Source organism: Octodon degus, unplaced genomic scaffold (assembly GCF_000260255.1).
Source record: "Octodon degus isolate 3935 unplaced genomic scaffold, OctDeg1.0 scaffold00069, whole genome shotgun sequence".
NCBI lineage: Eukaryota > Metazoa > Chordata > Mammalia > Rodentia > Octodontidae > Octodon > Octodon degus.
The window spans coordinates 11,762,137-11,768,740 of NW_004524645.1; positions in this window are offsets into that span (position 1 = coordinate 11,762,137).

Sequence of the window (6,604 nt, forward strand, 5' to 3'; positions counted from 1 at the left end):
ACCTCCAAGGACAGGGTCAGGTCCATCCGTCACCTACCGCCATCCTGAAGAGGGAAGGGCCTGAAGCTGCTCAGCAGAGCCGCGGAGCGAGCCTTCTGTGTGGGGAACCCGCAGGAGCGCAGCCGCGTGCGACCAGGTCCAGTGGGGACGACGACGCAGTGGTGAGAAGAATCGCGCAAACCAGAAGGAGCCAGTCGGGAAACTCCCCCTGCTGGAGGTGTGACGCGCTATGGGAGGAGCCCACTTCCCAGGCCAAGGCCTCAGGGCTGCAGCCTGGAACCCTAACACTCTGAGAGGTAGAGGCAGGAAGCTGCAAGAGCAGGCCCTAACACTCTGGGAGGTAGAGACAGGAAGCTGCAAGAGCAGGCCCAACCTTTGCAATGTAGCCTGAGTGACACACAGTCGAAAAAGAAAAAGAAAAACATGGAAGTGTGGCTTGCATACACCAGCTCCAGCATTCAGCGGTAGGAAAAACTGGCTGATCACGTTTCCAGGTGAGCATGCACACACGCGTGCACACCTGGGATACCGGCGGCAATCTCAACTTAGAGAATAGCGATGAGGGCAGCCAGACAAGACAGAGATTTCCTTGCAACAAGCAAGGCGATTAGTTGCCCAGTCGGGGCTGCCTCCATGTCCTGAATGGATGCAAAGCATTTCCACTGCGTGCTCATCTTGACTTTGGGGAAGAAGCAGAAGTTGCTGAGAGCCAGTTCCAGTCTTGAGGTTGAGGACAGCCTGTCCCTGGCAAAGCACTCACCAGCAGCAGTCTCAGAGGTTTTTATCCCCGTCAATGACACAAAAGAGGGATTGGATGACTGTTTCAAAAGGTAGCAGAAAGGATAAGCCTCAACAGCAAAGGAGAAGGGCCAGGGAGATGGCTCAATGGAATAAGCTCTTACTCGGCAAGTGCCTGAGTTCAATACCTGGTTCCGCCAAAAAAAAAAAAAAAAAAAAAAAAAAGCAAAGGGGAGTATTTTCAGGGGCACTGATGGTGGTGTGACTTCTTTTTTGAGACAGGGTCTTGCTCTGCATTCCATGTTGGCCTTGAGCTCACTGTGCTGGCCCAGTTGGCTGGTCTCTTAACTCACCATAACCCTCATGCCTCAGCCTCCTAAGAGCTGTGATTACAGGCATGTACCACCATGCCAGGCCGTGGTGCGACTTTTATTGCCATACATTTCTTTAAACCTTTACCTTATATATTAATGGTTCCATATGTTTCCTTTTTTTTCTTTTTTCTTTTTTTTTTTTTTTTTTGGCGGAACCTGGGATTGAACTCAGGACCTTGCACTTGCCAGGGAAGCGCTTATTCTACTAAGCCATCTCCCCGGCCCCGCCCATATGCTTCTGAATAATAGTACACAAATTTAGGGGAGATTTCATCAGGTCCACAAAACCAAATTTCAAATATCTCACTTCATATTGTCTTGGTGTTAGCATTTTTGTTTTTACAATAGCAATCATATAAGAAATATCTACAACGATTATTCACTGATTTATCTACAGGTAATGATCTGCTAATTTACTTTTAGTAAACTTTATTTTCAACACCTCTCTGACCTCTACTCTGAGCAATTTATAAGTGACCACTATTGCTGTATCATATACATATAATACACCTCCCTTATGCACAAAGCAAGCAAGGATACCCCCCAAATTCCCTTTCTCGAATAACTTTACAGAGCAGAGCTTGTCTACCACCCTAAAAAAATCTAAGTCTACCTCCCTCCACATCTTCACTCTTCCTTGTTGCTGCAGAACCTGTCGTCACTGCCTTTGCAGAATTTACATTTTGAATCCACATCCCCTCTCCATTCCAAACTACCACAGTACCATCCTCATTTGATTCAACCCCATATCCAGGCATATTCCTCTAATCACTCAGCCAATACCTTTCACTGCAGGCAATGTGATGAACTAGGTAAGGGGGAAGTAAACCAGATGAAAACCTGATTTCAGTCATATGCAAAGCAGTGGAGAAGGTCCGGTAAGCATGGCCTAAGTAAGCACTAGGAACAAATGAAATATATCAGGTCTTTCTCTCACCTACAACATCAGCACTGATACAGCTTTGAAGATGAATCTCTACTAAGGAACAAAGCCAGGAACAGACTGTAGCCCCTGTATACAAGAACTAAGAAACAAACTGTCCTTCACTGACTCTGTAAATTAGTTTTATTCTTATATCCAGGATTATTATTCTGCCACTGCACTTGTGATTCCCTTTTTGGAATCCTTCTTAAAATCTAAGTCATACAAGCTCTGGGGGCTCCAGAGCTTATAACTGGATTGTGTGTTGGCCTCTATCTCAGTGTTGGTTCTGTTAACTTACACAGTGGATCTTTACTTTGGCCTGATGTCTGCATAAAATGGGGCCTAACCCAGTGTTCTGCTCATTTTCATCTTTTAACAGCCTTAGTACAGTATACCTGATCTACGAAGAACAATACATTCTTTTTTTACACATATAGTACCACATTATTTAACCATCTATATTTTTCTAGGTTATGAATATAAAAGTTGTTTATTTTAATTTGGTATTTTTCATTCTTTATAGTATGCAGTGCTTTTATAATTTTATGCATATTTTATACAAATGTGAAGAAAAATACCAGGATTTGTGTGAACAGATATAATTTGGGTGTTATTTCAGTGACATAGTTAAGCAATATTTTTAATTTTTTATATTAAAGAGAAAAAACAAAAGCTAACAACAAAGAGTAAACCTAAACAACAGAAAAAGCAATTTCAAAAAATAATGACAGCAAATTAACAATGGTCATTACATTATATATTGTCATCTTCAATGAACTAGCTCAGATTACCAGAGGTAGGAATTCAAGATTTATTAATGAAACATTAACTGTTCCTTTCAATAAACTACTTGAAATTAGTAGAACCATTATCTGAGCTATCTTGTGTGTGTGTGCATACATTTCCCATCCTTTTCTCTTTTCCCCTATCTCAGCTGATCTTTCCTTTTAAGAACAGTTAATGAAACCCAGTTTCAAAACACATTGATAGGACAGTTACAATAGTTGATAATTGTGTGTTGTTATCCTCCTAGTAGTTATTCAGAGTGGAACTTATATGTGTGCTATTTTGTTTATACAATATTAGCATGAGGCTTTCTCTTTAAAAATGAACTAAGAGAAATTAGTTACGTAACAAACTTAACTATCTTATATATATGTAGTTTTTTTCCCTTTCTTCATTTCACATTTCTCCATCACAATTTGTCTTTTCATTGGAGCAGTTTATTCCCAATTCACAATATCTATTGTACATCTCAGATCTTACTTACTTGGAGGAAAAGAGAAAAAGAGGGACTGACAGAAAGAAAGAGGGAAGGAAGAAGCAAGAGAGGATGGGGAAAAAGGGGAATATGAGAATTCTTCTCTTGCAAACAACAGAAAACTACTAATTGATAGTGCACTCAAAGTATAAGAAAAACACTGAGAAAAGCACTTGTAGCTTCCAGGGCAGAAGAACCTGGAAGCTAATAGAGAATCATTTAAAAATTTCCAAGAGACCAACATCACAAAATAGACTTAAAGAACTGACTAGAGTGAGGTGTACCAAGTAGCACCATAGGAGGAAATGTGTTGCAAGCCCCTGCATAGAACTGAGCAGTGAGCGCTCTGTACTGAGAACTCCGACTGCCCAAGGCACACAAGACACAATTCAGAGGGGCACCACAGTAGGAAGAACAAATTGCAAAACCAGAGAAGAAAGTCCTCAGGAAAAATACTGTGAAGTGTAAAACAGAGTCAGCTTCCTATGGTCAGGCTTCATAGGTTCCTGTGTATATTCCCAGCAGCTGGGCGTCTCACACAGGAAGACTGCCAGGTCGTTCAAAATATACAAAGTAGACTCTTAACATACCATAAACGCTAAAACAAAGAAAGTGCTGGGTGTGGGAAGCACTACAAAGGGGCCCCCCGATCAATATGGTCTTCTGAGAATAAAAATAGAGGATATCAGAAAAAAAGTGATTGGGCTGGAGAGATGGCTCAGTGGTCTAAAGCACCTACTTAAAAAAAACAAGCTCGGCAAAGCATCAGAGACCTCGGTTCAATCCCCCAGCACCACATGCCAGCCAGCCCCGCCCCCTGGTGGGCTGAGCTGGCCACACACACACACACACACCTCTCTCTCTCTCTCTCTCTCTCTCTCTCTCTCTCTCTCTCAAAAAAAAAAAAAAAAAAAAAAAAAAAAAAAAAAAAAAGTGATAGCTAGACAAAAGCGATGGGGGAAAGGGAGACACACATACAGAAAGAAAAAATGAACGAAGGAAGGCGGGAGGGTGAAAGGTTCTGGCCCTAGTATGAATTCCTAAAATCATGGTGGTTATCTAATATGGTTGAAGCCCTTAAAACAAAGCCCATCTTCCCCAAGACCACCTCCAGCTTCTTCTCCAACTTAGCCCAGGACACACCCTTCCCGCAGCCTCAGGGAAGACCCAATCAGCTCCCTCAAGTATATCTAAACATCCCCTCCAAACTCCACGCCTGGCAAAGGCCACAAAAGCCTCAGTGTCCCTTTGTTCTAATGGAGAGAATTCCTGATCCTTCCCCACATTCTCTCTGTGTCCTCAAATAAAAGCCCCATTCCCTTTTTCCTTCTGCCTGTTTCTCTGCTGCACCATGCACCTGAAAAAGACCTATCAGAGGGGAATATGGTTTGCACAGACCACCTCTAGTGCTGCACAGCAGGAAAAACAAGGGCCAGTTTCTAGCTAAGCATCAATAAACAAACACCTTGGACTTTACTATCTGTTTAAACACAAGGAATGACAAAGAGGGAAACCAGGCAAAAAATCTAGGAGCTCTTTGGATTTGCCAGCAGCGACTCTGGTCATCCATTACAGTCCAACACTACTACTCCATTAGGTTTAGGAAGAGAGTGCTCCTTATGCATAATGACACTGTTTTTGTTTTAATTGTGCCCTCAGGATAAACTAATGTGGTGGTTCCGCAATTAGATACTAGTACTCTCACAGGATGGGATATTGATAAGGACTTCTGAGGGGACAGGAAATGGCCTAGCACTTAGCACATGTGATGCTTACACAGGAGTACATGCACACAGGCAGAAATCAAATGAGCTCTGAGCATAAGGCTTGATTGCTTTCATGTGTTTATACTATAACTGCTTTTAAAAATGTTTTAATAATATTTGTTTATCAGTTCAAAAGATAACTTGCATATTTTGAGTAAATTTTGTTCATTTTGATTTTTTGGTACAGGGGATCAAATTGAGAACCTTGTGCTTGATAGGCAAGTGTTTATACCACTGAGCTATCTCCCTGGCCCTGTGAGTAAATTTTGGAGGGTATATATGACTTCTGCTTTCTAATGTGAGGAAATAAAGTGATTTGGGATAACTATCCTCATGAAAAATTATAAATTCTAGGGCCGGGAAGAGAGCTCAGCCATATAAGTGCCTATCTGGAAAGCGCAGGGATGTAAAAAAAAAAAAAGACAAATTCTAAATGAAATTTTCATTTCAAAATCCTACAAAAACATCTAAAATGTGAGAAAAATGGTAACAATGTGGGGTGAAAAATATTTTTTAAAATCAAGAATTTGGGATTCTGTGTGCTGCTGTTCACCCTAAGCATTCTGCAAATGAGTAAAGTCAGGTGCAAAACTTGGTGTTGGTTTTCGCAGCCAACTGGTGGGAATCTCCTAGGAGACCTCAGCACATTCAAGCGGGAGAGCAGTGAATGAGAAGTACACCTTCCACCGTTTCCAGCCCCAAGCTGTGGCAAGAAGGTGTGCCTCAGGTGAGACAGAACAGAGACAAAAAAGGACAGGAAATGTGCTGAAGAGGGATCATCCCAGACTGACCCCTGGAGGACTGTGCTGCTGAAACTCACAGAAACTCCACACAATGAGTATTGTTCACAGCCATCAGGTACTAGGTTCCACACACGTTTAGGCCCAGGGGAAAAGAAAGTCCTCAATGAGGAGGATGTTTTCATCCCTAGTCATTCAGGGCGCGCAGCCCTCCCCCAGTTGGTTAGGTGCGCTGACTCTAAGTGTTGACTGACACAGTCCACATCAGTAACTGCTGCCCAGCTAAATGAAAAGATAGTATGTCAATAACGGATACATTCTTCTCCCTTGCCTGTAGGACTCAAAAATGACTTATGGATGCAACTTGCAAACCAGGAAATAGACAAAATAAGAAATTCAGGAAAAGAAAATGGCGGAAAAAGCGCCAGCGAGGTAGCTCAGCAGACTAAGTGCCTGCTTTGCCAAGCACAGGAACCAGGTTCGATTATCAGTCCTGCATGCCAGGTCTGCCCCACTTCCTGTGCACACTGAGATGGCAAATGAGTTCAGGTGTGGTGGCACAGGCCTGTAATCCCAGTACTGCTAGGGAGGCTGAAAACAGGAGAATCACTACGAGTGTGAACTGCGTAGTGAAACCCTGTACCAAATACATAAACAAACAAACAAACAAAAAAAGAAATGGTAGGAAAAAAGTGAAAACAGACTTAAAATTTAGCAAGCCAATATGAACTCGCAAATAAAGAGGGGCATAAAAATTAGAAAGACAGGGGCTGGCCAGATAGCATAACAGATTACAACGC